This window comes from Gossypium arboreum, chromosome 4 (genome assembly GCF_025698485.1).
Source record: "Gossypium arboreum isolate Shixiya-1 chromosome 4, ASM2569848v2, whole genome shotgun sequence".
Lineage (NCBI taxonomy): Eukaryota > Viridiplantae > Streptophyta > Magnoliopsida > Malvales > Malvaceae > Gossypium > Gossypium arboreum.
Genome location: NC_069073.1, coordinates 85,423,195 through 85,442,146, shown reverse-complemented (window position 1 = coordinate 85,442,146; position 18,952 = coordinate 85,423,195). Strand labels below are relative to the sequence as shown.

Here is an 18,952-nt window from a genome sequence, read left to right as displayed (position 1 = left end):
CTTTTAGTTGAATTTTGATAATGGCATGTATAGGGCTAAACCTTGTTGTTAATTAAGTATCTTTTGGTAATGTATATTCGTATAGCCATGCGAAAATGGCTTGTATATTTTGAGTATAACATTATGGTCATTTTGTATATATGGTCTTATGATATGGTTATTAAGTGGTGTGGAAATGTTGGTAATGATTAGCCAGTGGAATGGCCAATCATGGTCCTATTGGTGCTACGTACGACATTGCTAATCGTGATTATACTTGAAAATGATGTATGTCAATTTACTAATTGATTCATGGAAAATTATGAAATAGGTAAAATTTACCTTAGAATAGATGCTGACAGCAGCAGTAATGTGAATTTGAAAAATCACTAAAAATAGTAGGAATGGAATTAAATAGTGAATAAATTATGTAATCGAATATTGATGAGTCTATTTTCATATGAAAGAAGAAAAACAACCATATGAGCCTTATTTTATGAGATGTTTAAGTTTTTGTGAAACAGGGCCAGAGCACTTTCCGGATCCCCTGTTCTGATTTTGGAAATTCACCATAAATTAACCAGAGACAATTAGAAGTCATGCTTTATATGTACAAATTCCTTTTTGAGTCTAGTTTCATTAGAAACAAACGGCATAAGTATTAAAGCTCTGTACAGGGAGATATCTAAGTCGTAATGCATGAAGGTCAGAGTAGTTGAACCCTAAAATAGGGGAGACTTTAACTAATAAACTGTACTAATTGGCCTGACCAAAAATTCTAGAAAATAATTTGTAGATGGATATATGAGTCTAGAATCAGGAAATATTTACGGAATCAGTTTCCGAGTTTTGGAACTTGAGATATGATTTTTAAAGTGGCTGTGATGCAGTTAGCCAGCTTGCCTAGAAATTTCGAAATGAACTGTGTAAGTAAATGAATTAAGTCCGTTAACACCTCGTGTTCGACTCCGGCAACGGTCTCGGGTACGGGGCGTTGCAATTTTATTGGTATCAGAGCTACGGTTTAGTCGATTCTAGGACTACCGTAATACGTTCGGGTTTAGCTATACATGCCATTATGTGTTTATTTGATAGTGTGGTGATTTACGGCGATTAAAAATGTGTTTACTTATAGTAATGGATCCCGATCCCAACCGAAGCGGTAGTGATGATGTTGAGAGTGTAGCGCTTGCTCCGCTTTGAGGGACAGACCGGTGGACTCTCAACCTATTGCTAATAATCGAATGATGAAGCTAGATAGGCTTTTTATAGCGTGATGAATGATTGGTTCAATCGGTATATTCAACTAATGCGGCTATTCCACAACCCCATTCCCGACTAATACAACCCCACTGCGATACCTCCGTGAATCGACTAGATAAGGTTAAATAAGCCCCCAATTGATAGAATCCGAAAACACGGGACTACTGAATTTAAAGCTACAAACAGCGACGATGCCGAGCAAGCTGAATTTTGATTGGACAACACTATTCGGGTACTTGATGAACTATCTTGCACACCCGATGAATGCCTAAAGTGTACTATCTCCTTGCTACGTGATTCTTCCTACTATTGGTGGAATACGCTGATTTCTGTTGTGCCCAGAGAGCAAGTAACTTGGGAGTTTTTCCAAATCGAGTTTCGAAAAAAGTATATCAGCCAGAGATTCATTGATCAAAAACGGAAAGAATTTCTTGAACTTAAACAAGGTTCCATGTCGGTTACTGATTATGAACGAAAGTTTGTAAGGCTTAGCCGGTACGCTCGAGAATGCATTTCTTCAGAAGCTGTAATGTGTAAACGTTTCAAAGATGGACTGAATGATGATATAAAACTGTTTGTTGGCATTTTAGAAATCAGAGAATTTGTGGTACTTGTCGAGCGAGCTTGCAAAGCCGAAGAGCTCAGTAAGGAGAAAAGAAAAGCTGATATGGGAGCAAAGGAGTTTCGTAAGAGATCTTCGGGAAAGCCCTTTCAACAGTTATCGAAGAAATTTAGAGATGATTTAGGCCGGTCTAAAGGCACTTCGGGCTTTTCTAGACGAGATCGTGATCGACCCCCTGTGAGTACACGAGTCACTTCGGTTGCTAGTGTTGGGAATGATCGTCGAGGCAGAACAGAGTGCCAGTATTGTGGTAAATGGCATTCGGGGAGTTGTAGATTCCATGAATGCTCCTGTTATAAGTGCGGATCAGCTGACTATTTTATCAAGGATTGCCCGAGACTGTCTGAACAAAATGTAAATCAGAGTGGGAAACCAGTTGCTTCTACTGCTCGGGGTAGACCATCTAGAAATACGGGGAAATGCTAGTGGCGGTCCGAGAGGATCTAGAGATGCTACAACCAGATCTGAGACTCGTGCTCCTGCTAAAGATTATGCTATACGCGCACGCGAGGATGCTTCCTCGCCAGATGTTTTTACCGGTACTTTCACTCTCTTTGATACTAATGTGATTGCATTGATTGACCATGGTTCTACTCATTCATATGTATGTGAGACCTTAGCATCCAGTAAGACTTTACCTGTTGAGTCTACTGAGTTCGTAATTCGAGTGTCGAATCCCTTGGGTCGTTATGTGCTTGTCGACAAGGTGTGTAAGAAATGCCCCTTAATAATCCGAGGCTCCTGTTTTCCGGCTGACTTGATGCTTTTACCGTTTGATGAATTTGATGTTATTTTCGGTTTGGATTGGTTGACCGTACATGATGCAATTGTGAATTGCAAAAGTAAGACTATTGATTTGAGGTGTGCAAATAATGAGATAATCCGGTTGAGTCTCTTGTTTTGAATGGATTGCCAACAATAATATCCTCGATGTTAGCTCAAAAATATGTGAGAAAGGGGTGTGAAGCGTATCTTGCATACATATTTGATAATAAAGAACCAAAAAAGAAACTTGAATCGGTACCAGTGGTTTGTGAATATCCGGATGTTTTTCCCAAGAATTACCGGGTTACCACTGTTCGGAGGTAGAGTTTGGCATTGAACTTGTACAGGACTACACCGATTTCGATCGCTCCGTATCGTATGGCACCAACGGAATTAAAGGAATTGAAAGTTCAGTTACAAGAGTTGATGGATAGAGGTTTCGCTCGACCAAGTTTCTCGCCTTAGGGTGCACTAGTATTGTTTGTGAAAAAGAAGGACGGAACCATGAGGTTGTGCATCGACTATCGTCGGTGAATAAAGTGACAATAAAGAATAAATATCCGTTATGACAGTATTGCTGATTTGTTTGATCAACTAAAGGGAGCCTCGGTGTTTTCAAAGATAGATTTGAGATCGGGTTATTATCGATTCTTGAATTCGAGATTCGGATATACCCAAAATTGCTTTCGAGCGAGATACGGTCACTACAAGTTCTTAGTGATGCCGTTTGGGCTCACTAATGCCCCTGCGGTATTTATGGATTTGATGAATCGGATCTTGAGACCATTTTTGGATCAGTTTGTAGTTGTGTTTATCGATGATATTTTGGTCTATTCGAGAAATGAAACCGATCATCTTTGAACACACAGGATTAGTGTTGCGATTTTACGGGATAAGCAATTATATGCTAAGTTCAGTAAGTGTGAGTTCTGGTTAAGAGAGGTTAGCTTCTTGGGTCATGTGGTATCTGCATCGGGTATTCAAGTTGATCCAAGCAAAATTTCAGCCATACTTAACTAGAAGCCTCCGAGAAATATTATTGAGGTTCAGAGCTTTTTGGGACTTGCCGGTTACTATAGACGGTTTGTAAAGGGTTTCTCGATGATAGCCACACCAATGACGAAACTGCTTCAGAAAGATGTTAAGTTTGAATGGACAGAAAAATGTCAGAAAAGTTTCGATCAACTAAAGACTTATTTGACTGAAGCTCCAGTACTAGTGCAGCCCGAATCAGGCAAAGAGTTTGTCATTTACAGTAATGCATCCTTACTTGGGTTGGGTTGTGTATTGATGCAAGAAGGTCGAGTTGTAGCTTATGCGTCGAGGCAATTGAAGCCACATGAAAAAAATTATCCAACCCATGATCTCGAATTAGCTGCCATCGTATTCGCTTTGAAAATATGGAGACATTACTTATTTGGTGAGAAGTGCCATGTATTTTCTGTGACAGCCCAAAATTGACCCTAGTCGGAATGTGGTTTCGGGACCACAAAACCGGGGCATAAAAATAATTAAAAATTTATTTTGATGCCTATAAAATGTGTGTGCTCATGTATGACATTTTATGATGATTGATTTAGTGTTATAAAGGTGAATTCCACTAGAAAGGACTTAGTAGTGAACTTTGAAAGTACGATAGGGAAATGTGTGATGACTAATTAAAGCATGCATGCAAAATAATGGACTTGCATGTCAAATTCCCTTTTACAAGTGATGGCCATGATGACAAAGAGATATGGGCTAAACATGTCATGAAACATGTTTTGTTGGGCATTAGGGAGAAATAATAAACAAATAAGCATGGGTAAGAAAAGAATGAAAAAAAATGTGTGTGAGAGAGTAGCATTCCCCCCCTTGCCGTGAGTTGAGAAAGAAGGAAGAAAAAAAAATTGTTGTGTTCATCCTTTCTCATCTTTTTGGCCGAAAATCATAAGGAGGAAGAAAGAGGATTTTTGCTTCATGCTTGGTTTAGAAGGAGATTTGGCTAAATTTGCATCAAGATTAAGGTATGTATGAGGTTGTGTTAGGAGTTTCATGCATGTTTTGGTTGCTAACTTGATGTGCATGTTAGCCATGGCTCAAATCTTTGTTATGCCATGGAAATGGTATTTGGCCAAAGTTGTTATGGTGATAAAGCCATTGCATGCTAAGTGTGAAGCTTGATGATGATGCATGCAATGATGGATTGTCTACTCTTGAGATTTCTTTGTAGCCATCTTGAGTAAGACTTTGAGTTTACTTTTTGTTTAACCATGATTGAAGTTGAAAGGGGCATGATTGTCATATTCGGCCATGATGCATTCATGAGCATGGGTCATGCTTCTTGCATGTTAGTTAAAATTTGTGTTTTGGATGGCTATGGACACCTTGAAATTCGGCCATGCTCATATATGTATATATATGTTTGCACATGATGTTTTGGTTATGAACTAAGTGATGAATATGTTTGTTTAAAGAAGAAGATGTTGAAGAATGATTGTGAAATTGCAAGCACATTCGGCCTAGCACACATATGAGTGCTTGATGCTATATTATAAGTTTTGAGCTACAATATGCAAAGCATTAACTAGTAAAATGCATGCTGTTTTTGTGAGGTATTAAGTGCATAATTGGCCTCAACATGGACATGAATATTCGGCCTTGGGTAGCCTATTGAAGGCCTTATCTTTTCCTTGATGCCCGAATGAATTGTATTGAATTGCTTGATGTAGTATAAAATGTGCATGACCATCGTGTATTCAAGCTAAAGGGTGGCCATATGACCATTTAAACTCCTTGTCATATTCGGCCATAAGCTAGCACAATGAGGTTTTAATAAATTGAATTTGTTTGAATTAGCTCAAGAGCTTAGAGGGCCACAATTGGACAAGGGGAAGGAAAAAGTGATCGAATAGCCGTAAAAGCCGTTCGACAACATCCGAGGTAAGTCCTCAAGAAGTGACCCTACTTGAATTATGTGGAATGAAATATGGATGTATTGATTATTGATTTATGTGTGTATGAGTATTCGAATGATACCCGGGCTAAGTCCCGAAGGCGATTATGCTAGTGATTATAATTGTGTTTGAGCCTTAGTAACGAAAATGAAATATGTATGTCCAATGATTATTGATGTATGTGTGCATGAGAAATTGAATGATATCCGGGCCAAGCCCCGAAGACGTTAATGCTGGAAATTATATCCGGGTTAAGACCCGAAGGCAATTGTGCTAGTGGCTACATCCGGGCTAAGACCCGAAGGCATTCGTGCGAGTCATTCTATCCGGCTAAGACCAAGGCATTCGTGCGTGATTATATCCGGTTGTATTCCGAAGAAGCTTGGGCTGGAGGTGAGTGTTGGTTGCTAATATATTCAATTAGTACGCTCGAAAAGCCCAAAGAATAAGGTACGCGTTTATATGTGCATCGGAAAGTCGACATGTTTGAGCAACATTCGCTCAATCGACTAACGAATTTCAGCTATTGAATTGGTTGATACTTTGTGAAAGTATATAATGATGAAGTGTGAAGTAAGAATGATTATGTGAATGTGTATTAATGGAATGATGCATTTGGTTATGTGAATGTATTGCTTTAATTAAAGCTGATTTTATTCCTTGAGACTTACTAAGCATAAAAATGCTTACCCGTTGCTTTGGCTCTCTTTTATAGATTTCGCCGATAGCAATCGGATTCGGGATCATTAAAGTCGAAGTCATCCACACTATCAACGCCTCTATTTTGGTATAAATTTTGGTTGAACTTTGAAATGGCATGTATAGGACAACCCCTTGTTGGTTTAAATATCTTTGTGATGTATATGTGTACGGCCATGCGAAAATGGCTCGTAAAAGTGAAGTACGAACTTAGACTATTTGCGGTTTGTATATATATATATATGGTGTCATGATGTGATTATGGATTGGAAAAGGGAATGTTGGTCACATGATCAGCCATAGGTATGGTTAAAATGATCATATGTGAACCTCTGTATGGCAAGACTAGTTGGTTCATGGAGACTACAAAATAGGTAAGACCTACCTTAAAAACAGATGCTGCCAGCTGCAGTGACGTGAATGTGAAAAATCACCAAAATTTGTAGGAATGGTATTAAATAGTGAATAAGCTATGCAAATGAACCTTGATGAGTCTATTTTCATATGGAAGAAACGAAATGGTCATAGGAGTTACATGTTAAGAGATATTAAAGCTATTGTGAGACAGGGCCAGAACGGTTTCTGGGTCCCCTGTCGCAACTTTAAAAATTTACTATAAATTATCCAGAAATAATTAGGAGTCATGCCTTATATGTACAGATTCCATTTTGAGTCTAGTTTCATTAGAAACAAACGGCACCAGTATTAAAGCCCTGTACAGAGAGATATTCAAGTTGTAACGCGCGAAGGTCAGAGCAGCCGATCCCTGTAACATGGGTGACTTTAACTAATAAACTGTACCAATTGGCCCGACCAAAAATTCTAGAAATAAATCCATGGATGGATATATGAGTCTAAATTCAGGGAAAATTTACGAAACCAGTTTCCGAGTTTTGAAACTCGAGATATGATTTTTAAGGCGACGGTGACGCAGTTTTCCAGCCTGACTGGAAATGTCAAATTGGTGGGCAAAACATGTGAACTTGGCTTGTTAACCCCTCGTGTCCGACACCGGTGATGGTCTCGGGTTCGGGGTGTTACATTTTCGGATCACAAAAGTCTCAAATATTTGATGACTCAAAGAGATTTGAATCTGCGACAAAGACGTTGGCTCGAGTTGTTAAAAGATTATGAGCTTGTCATTGACTATCACCCGGGAAAGGCTAATGTGGTTGCGGATGCCTTAAGTCGTAAATCACATTTTGCTTTACGAACGATGAATGTACACTTGTCTGTTCTATCCGATAATGTGTTAGTAGCAGAATTAAAGGCCAAACCATTGTTGATTCATCAAATCCGTGAAGCTCAGAAAGTCGATGATGAATTGGTCGCAAAATGGGCTGAATGTGTTTCGAATAGGGAATCAGAGTTTCAAATTGATGATGACGATTGTTTGAGGTTCAGAAGTCGTTTGTGTGTTCCAAGAAATTCAAAACTTATTTCAATGATCCTGAGCGAGGCTCATAGTAGCCGAATGTCTATCCACCCGGGTAGTACAAAAATGTAGAATGATCTGAGACGTCAGTTTTGGTGGCATGGTATGAAACGGGACATTTCCAATTTTGTTTTGAAGTGTTTAATATGTCAACAAGTGAAAGCGGAACATCAAGTGCCTACAGGTTTACTTCAGCCGGTCATGATACCTGAATTGAAATGGGATCGAGTCACGATGGATTTTGTATCTGGGTTGCCATTGTCGGCAAGTAAGAAAGATGCGATTTGGGTTGTTGTTGATAGACTGACTAAGTCGACTCATTTTATTCCTGTACGTACGGATTATTTACTGGATAAACTAGCTGAATTGTATGTTTCTCAGATTGTAAGATTACACGGGGTACCTATTTCTATTGTGTCGGATAGAGATCCGAGGTTCACCTTGCGATTTTGGAAGAAATTGCAAGAAGCTTTGGGTACCAAGTTGCATTTTAGCACCGCTTTTCATCCTCAGACCGATGGTCAATTTGAACGAATAATTCAGATACTCGAGGATATGTTGAGATGTTGCATCCTTGAGTTTGGTGGTTCGTGGGAACGGTATTTACCTTTGATTGAATTCGCTTACAACAATAGTTTTCAATCAAGTATTAAGATGGCACCTTACGAGGCTTTGTACGGTCGTAAATTTCGTACACCATTGTTTTGGACCGAGCTCGGTGAAAGTAAAATTTTCGGAGTTGATTTGATTAAAGATGCTGAGCAGAAAGTAAAAATAATTCGTGAAAGTCTGAAGGCAGCATCAGATCGTTAGAAGTCGTACGCGGATTTAAAACAAAGAGATATTGAGTATCAGGTGGGAGACAAAGTGTCTCTTAAAGTTTCACCTTGGAAAAAGATACTCAGATTTGGCCGTAAGGGCAAACTGAGTCTGAGGTTCATAGGGCCGTATAAAATATCCGATCGAGTTGGTCCAGTGGCATATAGATTGATTTTACCCCCTGATCTCGAAAAGATTCACAACGTTTTTCATGTTTCGATGCTTCGACATTACAGATCTGATCCTTCGCACATAATTAATCCCTCCGAGGTTGAAATTCAATCCGATATGAGTTATGAAGAAGAACCGATTCGTATCCTAACTCGTGAAGTGAAAGAGTTGCGAAACAAAAGGGTTCCGTTAGTAAAGGTGTTATGGCTCAAACACGGGATCGAAAAAGCTACTTGGGAAACCGAGAACTCTATGAAAGAACGATACCCAAACCTATTTACCGGTAAGATTTTCGGGGACGAAAATTTCTTAAAGTGGGGGAGAGTTGTGATAGCCCTAAATTGACCCTAGTCAGAAAGTGGTTTCGGGACCACGAAACCAAGTCATAAAAATAATTTACAGTCATGTTTGATGCTCATTATATATGAATATGCATGTGTGAAAAATTCATGCTTAAATTATGTGTATATGGTGCGAAATTTATTAAATAGGACTTGTGTGAGAAAATTTAGAAATGTGCTAGGCAAATGTTAAAGTGGCCTATTAATGCATGTTAGAAAATGCTTGTACTTGCATGTCAAATTAGCCAAATTCTAGATGGTGGCCGGCCATGTTATGGACTAAAACATATTATAATTATTTTATGTTAATATTTTATGTTAAAAATAAAAATATGGATAATAAAAAAATGTTGATTTGTGGGAGGAGAAACCAAAGTTTCTCCATCTTTGCTCCTCATTGCCGTAACTAGAAGAGAAAAAGCTTTGAGAAATTCGACTATGGTGGTTAGCTAAATTAAGGTAAGTTCAATGATGATTCTTGGATTTTAACATTTTGAGTTAGTCATTTAGTTCTTTGCTCAACCCATGACCAATTTGGAATGGTGTGGTGTCTTGAGCATTCGGCCATGGTAGAAAATGGAAGAGATAAATGGTTGTTTTCATGTTTAATGAATAAGTTACAAATGGTTGTTAATTGTGATAGTTTAAGGTAATTTTAAGTAGTTTGAATAAATGAACAAAAATAATAATAAATCATCTAGTGAATTGGTGTAATTGCCGAATTTGAACTAGGAAGTTATTGAGTAATGTTTGTACTTTAAGTGATAGAATAGAGTGAATGCTTGGAATGTGATATGTGTGAATTATAAGTTGGATTAAAGGTCATTATATTGCCTTATCATTTTCGAAATGTGCTTTGTCAAAGAAATTGAGGTTGATGTTTAAGTGATGTAAGTATAGGTATATTCGACTTGTAGTTTTATAGATGTAATATGAGTGTTAGGTCGGAATGATGTTTAAGTACGAATGTATTTGGATGGATGTGCTTATAAGTATAACTTGAGATAAAATGGTGTTTAGTCATTATAAATAACCATATTTGTAGAATGTGTTAAATTATATATATTCAAATTTAACATAGATACGCATATATCTATAAAGTTGTTAATGCCTAAGTAAGATGTTGGGTTGTGCATGACTAGAGAATATATATATATACATATATATGCGTATGGTGTTTGATAGTTAACCATTAAGTCATATGTACCTCAACCTTATAATATACATGTATTATATTAAATCGCCTATTTGATTTGAAATTAAATGAATTCAATTGTTTTAAATTAAGCTCAAGAGCAAAGAGGATCTAGATCTGATAAAGGAAAGGAAAAAGTAATCGAATAGCCGTTGAAGTCGTTCGACAACATCCGAGGTAAGTCTTTGAGTAATGGAACTTAGTTTATGATTTCATTAAGTCATGACATATAAGCATCACAAATAAACGGTGATATAATGATTCTACTTGAATTATATATCGAGGTAATTAGTTATACTTATGACTGGTAGCCAAATGTGTATAGAGATCATGTTACAAAGCCAATCAAAATCATGCTCTTTGTATGTGGCTATTGAGCCGAAAATGGTAAAGGTTGATAAGTGTCTTGTGTTTGAGTTCTAATAATGAAAATGAAATATAAATGTGTTATGATTTATTGATATATGTGCATGATTATTCGATGATAACCGGACTAAGATCCGAAGGCATTTGTGCTAGAGACTATATCCTGCTAAGTCCCAAGGCATTTGTGCTAGTGACTATATCCGGCTAAGTCCCGAAGGCATTTGTGCTAGTGACTATATCCGGGCTAAGTCCCGAAGGCATTTGTGCTAGTGACTATATCCGGGCTAAGTCCCGAAGGCATTTGTGCTAGTGACTATATCCAGGCTAAGTCCCGAAGGCATCTCTGCTAGTTACTATATCCGGGCTAAGTCCCAAAGGCATTTGTGAGAGTTGCTATATCCGGCTAAATCCCAAAGGTACTTGGGTTTGGAAATAAGCGATCTTGCTATAATAACTTCAATTAATACGCTCATAAATCCGAACGATAAGGTATAATTCGTATATGCATTGGAAAGGTTGATTCCTTTTAAATAGTATTCGCTCAATTGATTAACAAGCTTAGGCCTTTAGTCGGGTTTGATCCCGAGTGTATGAATATAATGGTTGAGCGTGAAGTAAACATGATTTTGGGAATATGCGTATATGCAATTGTTCATTTAGCCATCTGAACGCTATACCTTAGTTGTAAATAATTTCATTACTTAAAACTTACTAAGCATCAAAATGCTTATTCATTGCTTTAATTCTCTGCTTTTATAGATTTTGTTCGTCACCATCGACTCGGGAGTGTCAAAGTCGAAGTTGTCCACACTATCTAAGCCCCTTTGGTACTCTTTTAGTTGAATTTTGATAATGGAATGTATAGGGCTGACCCTTGTTGTTAATTAAGTATCTTTTGGTAATGTATATTCGTATAGCCATGCGAAAATGGCTTGTATATTTTGAGTATAACATTATGGTCATTTTGTATATATGGTCTTATGATATGGTTATTAAGTGGTGTGGAAATGTTGGTAATGATTAGCCATTGGATTGGCCAATCATGGTCCTATTGGTGTTACGTACGACATGGCTAATTGTGATTATACTTGAAAATAATGTATGTCAATTTACTAATTGATTCATGGAAAATTATGAAATAGGTAAAATTTACCTTAGAATAGATCTTGACAATGAAGATGATGTGAATTTGAAAAATCACTAAACATAGTAGGAATAGAATTAAATAGTGAATAAATTATGAAATCGAATCTTGATGAGTCTATTTTCATATGAAAGAAACGAAACGACCATATGAGCCGTATTTTATGAGATGTTTAAGTTTTCGTGAAATAGGGCCAGAGCTTTTTCTGGATCCCCTATTCTGATTTTGGAAATTCACCTTAAATTAAACAGAGACAATTAGAAGTCATACTTTATATGTACAAATTCCTTTTTGAGTCTAGTTTCATTAGAAACAAATGGAATAAGTATTGAATCTCTTTACAGGGAGATATCTAAGTCGTAATGCATGAAGGTCTGAGTAGTCAAACCCTGAAACAGGGGAGACTTTAACTAATAAAATGTACTAATTGGCCTGACCAAAAATTCTAGAAAATAATTTGTAGATGGATATATGAGTCTAGAATCAGGAAATATTTACGGAATCAGTTTCTGAGTTTTGGAACTCGAGATATGATTTTTAAATTGGTCGTGATGCGATTAGCCGACTTGCACGGAAATTTCGAAATAAACTGTGTAAGTAAATGAATTAAGTCCGTTAACACCTCGTGTTCGACTCCAGCAACGGTCTCGGGTACGGGGCATTGCAGACACGGCCTAAGCCTTACCACACGGGTAGCTCACATGCTCGTGTCTTTCGAGGGTGCTGACCAAGGCTTTCATGATTCACACAGCTTGGTCATTGACCCACACGGTCGTGTGCAATTTAACGAATTGAACATGGCTTGACAATCACGTCACACGGCCATGGGACACGGGCGTGTCCCTACCGGGCCCAAGTTAAGTCCAATTCAAAAAAGGCCATTTTTTAGGGCTTCTAGGCATTCCAAAGCCTATAAATACACCCTAGAAGAGGAGAAAAAGGGGAGACAGAGAATAGGGGGTAAGGAATTACTCCAAGGAAGCCAATTGATCCATCTCAGAAGTTAGATTCATCATCAAGACTGAAGATCTCTCCTCAATTTCCCTTCAATAGTTTTGGGTTTTCTTTGTGTTTTGTATTCTTTATTCTTCTGAGATGTTTTCTTATTTAGTTATGAACTAAAACCCCTAAATACCTAAGGGGAATGAAACCTAAGACTAATCTTGTCATTATTTTCTGAATCGTATGATAAATATTTAACTTGTTCTTAATTATGTGTTGTTAATTCTTGTTTTGATATTTCAAGATACTGATTCAAGACATGCTCTTATTCAGAGGAGGAATAGACCCTTTCTAAGAGTACTTTTTTCATAATTAAGCGGAGTTGATTGTGCACCTAGAAATAGGGTGACAAGATTTTTCCGGATTAGGGTGAAACCTAATAAAGGGATCCATAGATCGAGTTAATGCAACCCTAGAGTGTTAATTAGAGAAAAGTCTCGGTTATTCAATCTAGGGATTAGACGTTATTAGTCTTAAAGAGGGATAATAACATAAATTAGGGATCTCTACGGAACAAGTTGAATGAATAAATAGTCCGATTCGGACCCAGAATAACAAGTAAAGTTTAGGTGGATTTTTCCTTAGGTATTGTCTCAAGTCAATCGATTTTCCCAAAAGAAATTCCCCAAATCTTTTCTCTGTGCATTCTTAGTTTAGATAATTAGTTAAATTAAAACAAAACCCCATTATTCTTAGGCTAGATAATAAAAAGACAGTCATTACTTGTGCTTTTGGTTCCCTTGGGTACGATATCCCGGTCTTGCCATTACTTGTGCTTTTGGTTCCCTTGGGTACGATAGGTGCACTTGCCTTTTCAGCCATGGGGATTTATCGTATCCCGTGTTTTGGGGAAATCATTTACCTTGTTTTCGCATGGTCGTATCACATGGCCGTGTTTCCCTCCGTGTTGGTCACACGGCTTTAAGCACGGTCGTGTTATCGGCCGTGTGGAGCTGAGAACTTGTCCTTCAAATACTCTGTTAGTGACCTAAATGTTTAAACCTTGAATTTAAAATAATTTAAAAGCGTTAGTACTCGGGTTGCCTGTAGAGAAGAGCTTGTTTATAGTCTAAGCTCGACTGTTACCTTGTTGGTATATTCAGGGTGGTTTGTGGAGTCGTAGCTCCTCTCCATTGACTTTAAAATCCTCATCATTATAAAGTTTGAGACGGTGTCTGTTTACTTTGAAAGTACCGTATGATGGGTGACTTACCTCTATTGTGCCATATGGATAAACAGATTGAATTACGAAGGGTCCTGACCATCATAATTTTAGTTTCCCGAGAAATAATTTGAGTCTTGAGTTGTATAGTAAGATGAGATCTCCAACTTCAAATTGTTTCCGTTGCTTTAAACGAACGTCATGGCGCCACTTTGTTGCTTTCTTGTATAGGCATGAATTTTCGTATGCATTGGCTCGCCATTCATCTAGCTCGTTCAGCTGCATCAACCTGTTTTTTTCCTGCAAGTTCGGGATCAAGGTTTAGAAATTTAATAGCCCAAAAAGCTTTATGCTCTAGTTCGAATGGTAGATGACAACTTTTTCTATAAACAAGTCTGTAAGGTGATGCCCTATACGAGTCTTAAAAGCAGTTCTGTAAGCCTATAAGGCATCATCTATTTTTGTTGCCCAGTCTTTTCTATTTGATTCTACTATTTTTTCAAGGATCCGTTTGAGTTCTCAGTTTGCTACTTCAACTTGTCCATTAGTTTGAGGATGGTATGTAGTGGCTGTTTTATGATGAACTCCGTATTTCTTAAGGGTTTTTTCAAATTGGGTATTACAAAAATGAATGCCCATATCACTGATAATTGCTCTAGGTGTTTTGAATCTCGAAAAGAGTTTTTTAAGGAAACGTACTACCACTCTAGCATCATTAGTAGGTTGAGCTTGAACTTCTACCCATTTGGACATGTAGTCAACTGCTACTAAGATGTATTTATTTCCAAATGAACTGGGGAATGGGCCTATGAAATTGATACCCAAAAGTCAAATATTTCACAAGAAAGCATATAGTTTTGAGCCATTTCATCACGTTTAGATATGTTACCTGTCCATTGACATTTGTCATATAAAGTAACATACTTGATAGCGTTTTCGAATAACGAAGGCCAATAAAAACCTGATTCAAGTATTTTGTGTACGGTCTTAGTTCCACTATAGTGTCCTCCAGTTGGCCCTGAGTGGCAGTGTTCCAATATTTTTGATATTTCTGATCCTGTAACGCATCTTCTGATGACTTGATCTGCACATCTGCGAAACAGAAATGGATCATCCCAAAAGTAGTTTTTCACATCATTAAAGAATCACTTCTTTTGCTGGTGTGTTAACCCTTTTGGGATAATGTTAGCAGTTAAAAAATTCGCGATGTCTACAAATCAAGGTACCTCGGTGTTAGATATAGCAAAAAATTGTTCTTCAAGGAACGAATCATTTATTTCCACGTCATCTACTTCTCTAGTATTAGATTTCTCGAGCCTAGATAGATGATCAGCCGCGAGATTTTTAGCTCCTTTCTTGTCCTGAATTTCCAAGTCGAATTCCTACAATAAGAGAATCCATCAAATGAGTCGAGTTTTTGCATTGGTTTTAGTTAAAAGGTAGCGAAGGTCGTAATGGTTAGTGTAAACAACAACTTTAAACAATATGAGATATGATCAAAATTTATCAAATGCAAAAACCACAGCTAGCAACTCTTTTTCTGTAGTAGTATAGTTTTCCTGTGCAGTCATTAAGGTTTTGCTGGCGTAATAGATAGGTTCAAAATGCTTGTCTCTTCGCTGTCCCAATACTGCACCTACTGCAAAATCACTCGCACCACACATCGGGTGCAATTATGATTGGAGCATTAATTAATTTATCCTTTAAAGTATTAAATGCTTCTAAATATTCCTGATCAAAGTTAAAAGGTATATCTTTTTCTAGCAATTTAGTCAAAGGCTTAGCTATTTTCGAAAAGTCTTTAATAAATCTTCTATAGAAACCAGCATGTCCTAAAAAGCTTCTAGTAGCCTTAATTGAACTAGGGGATGGTAATTTTTCGATTGTTTCTATTTTAGATTTATCCACCTCAATCCCTTTACTAGATATTTTATGCCCTAGCACAATACCTTCTTGAACCATGAAGTGACATTTCTCCCAGTTAAGCATAAGGTTTGTTTCCTCACATCTTATTAAAACTCATTTTAAAATTTTAAGACAGAGATGGAAAGAGTTACCGAATACCGAAAAATCATCCATGAAGACTTCCATGATATCTTCCACGAGTTCGTCGAATATGGCTATCATACAGTGCTGAAAAGTGGCAGGAGTATTACATAATTCAAAAGGCATTCTACGATAAACGAACGTACCATATGGGTATGTGAATGTCGTCTTTTCTTGATCTTCAGGAGCTATTGGGATTTGGAAGTAACCAGAGAGTCCGTCTAGGAAGCAGTAATACATGTGTCTGGATAATGTTTCTAACATTTGGTCAATGAATGGCAAGGGGAAGTGATCTCTTCTTGTGGCGTCATTCAGCCTTTTCTTGTGGCGTCATTTAGTTTCCTGTAGTCTATGCAAACTCTTCACCTTGTAAACATTCTTGTTGGGATTAATTCATTCTTCTCGTTGTTCACAACCATCATGCCTCCTTTCTTGGGGACAACCTGCACTAGACTTACCCAAGAACTGTCAGAAATAGGGTAAATAATTCCAGCATCTAGAAGTTTAATTACCTCGGCTTTTACAAATTCGTTCATGTTGGGGTTCAAACATCTTTGAGCTTGCACACACAGTTTGTATTCATCTTCCATCAAAATTTTGTGGGTGCAAAAATAAAGACTAAATCCTTTAATGTCAGAAATTTTCCATGCTATGGCCTTCTTATGTTCTTTTAATACTTGGATTAATTCCTATTTCTCCTTAGGTTGCAAATTAGAAGCAATAATAACTGGTAATGTAGAATTATTTCTAAGGAATGCGTATTCTAAATGGCTTGGTAATTGTTTAAGTTCCAGTTTGGAAGGCTCTTCAATAGAGGGTTTTTGCTGAAGTTCATCATTTATCTTAATACCCTCATATTCTACTTGTCTTGACGGAGGGTTATTAGGTTCTTCACCTATCCCCTCGTCTTGAGCTGGATACAGTTCTGCCGTCTCCTTTTGTACAATTTCCTGAAAAGAGTCTTGAGTAATATGATCAATAGAGTCAATGAAATAACATGAATCATCCTGTTCCCTAGAGAATCTCATAGCATCGTAAATTTTAAAGATCATCTCCTCATCACCTACTCTAAGTACCAATTTACCGTCACCCACGTCAATCACAGCTCTAGCAGTGGCTAGGAATGGGTGCCCTAAAATTAAAGGTACTTCTACATCTTCATCCATGTCAAGTACAACAAAATCAATAGGGAATATAAATTTATCTACTTTTACGAGTACGACTTCTATAATACCCCTAGGATATTTAACAGATCTATCGGCTAATTGAATACTCATCCTAGTGGGTTTAGGTTCCCCAAGACCAAGTTGTTTGAACATTTTATATGGCATCAAATTAATACTAGCGCCTAAATCAGCTAGTGCTTTTTCAATATTTAGATTACCAATTAAGCAAGGGATAGTAAAACTTCTTGGATCTTTTAGTTTGGTTGGCAGCTTATTTTGGAGTATGGCGGAGCACTCATCGTTGAGTTCTACTGTAGATATGTCCTCGAACTTCCTTTTATTTGTTAGAAGCTCCTTCAAAAATTTTGCGTATGTAGGCATCTGCGCAATAGCTTCAACAAAAGGTAAGTTGATATGTAATTGCTTAAAAAGTTCAAGAAATTTACCGAATTGTGCATCAATGCGATCTTTTTATAATTTTGCTGGATATGGAACTGGTGGTGTATATTCCTCCGGTACTGGTTTGCCGCTATTTTCGGGTTTTTCTTCCCTCCTTTCGTTTTCCACGGCTTCTTGTGCTAACTTCTTTTCAGATTCCGCTAACACTTTCGCACTCCTTAGTGTAACTGCTTTAACATGCTCTCTTGATTTGGTATTACTAAGTAAATTTCCTGGTGGTCTTTCCGAGATTAGTTTGGAAAGCTAGCCTATCTGAGTTTCGAGTCCTTGAATCGATGCTTGCTGATTTTTAAGTGTTGTCTCGGTATCTTGGAAACGAGTTTCTGACACTGATATGAATTTTGAGAGCATCTCCTCAAGGTTAGATTTCTTTTCATGTTGATAGTGTAGCTATTGAAAACCCAGAAAATGTTGTGGTCTTTGATTTCCTGGACTGCCCTATGAAAAACTTGGGTGGTTCCTCCAACCTGTATTGTAAGTATTACTGTATGGTTTATTTTGAGATCTAAAGTTATTGTTACCCATATAGTTGACTTGTTCCTCTTCGATTGTGGGATTGAAGGATGTATGCACACCTCCTCCATTTGAGTCACACCTCATTACTGGATGTACCTGCGTAGAACCAAATAAACCATCAATTTTTTTATTGAGAAGTTCTACCTGATTTGACAGTATAGTAACTGAGTTGACATTATAAACGCCAGTTGTTTTCGTTGGCTTTGTCCTCATAACTAGCCACTGATAGTTATTCAGTGACATCTCCTCTATAAACTCATAGGCATCTTCCGGTGTTTTATTGTTGATGGTTCCTCCAGCAGTCGCATCAACCATTTACCGATTCGAGGGATTCAGACCATTGTCGAATGTTTGAACTTGAAGCCAAAGCGGTAACCCATGGTGAGGGCACCTTCTCAGTAAGTCCTTGTATCTCTCCCATGCATCATAAAGTGTTTCTAAATCCATTTGCACAAAAGAAGAGATATCATTGCGTAATTTAGTTGTTTTAGCCGGCGAAAAGTATTTTAGTAAAAACTATTCGGTCATTTGTTCACAAGTAGTGATAGACCCTCGTGGTAACAAGTTCAACCTGTAACACCCCTTACCCGTTACCGTCGCCGGAACAGGATACAAGGTATTACCAGAACATAACATATACCAAGATAGAAATATGTCATCCCATTTGATAATGCATCGTATAACATATATCTTGAACAATATTAGCCAACTTTTATGGCTTATACAAAGTAACTGGTCGAGTACTGAAACTAATATTTTAAACCTAGACAAATATGACACATAACAAAATAATTTTTGCCTACTATACATGCCATAATTCAAAACATTTAGTTCAAATACCCCAAAGTATGATAGTGCGGGTAGAT

At 37.5% G+C, this 18,952-nt stretch overlaps 1 non-coding gene across 1 annotated transcript; it reads left to right on the top strand.

Moving 5' to 3' along the window:
- Positions 1-18,459: 18,459 nt before the first annotated feature.
- Positions 18,460-18,566, top strand: LOC128292232 (small nucleolar RNA R71). The gene has a single exon (XR_008282216.1). It is a non-coding gene; the product is annotated as a small nucleolar RNA R71 (small nucleolar RNA).
- The last annotated feature ends 386 nt before the right edge of the window (positions 18,567-18,952 follow it).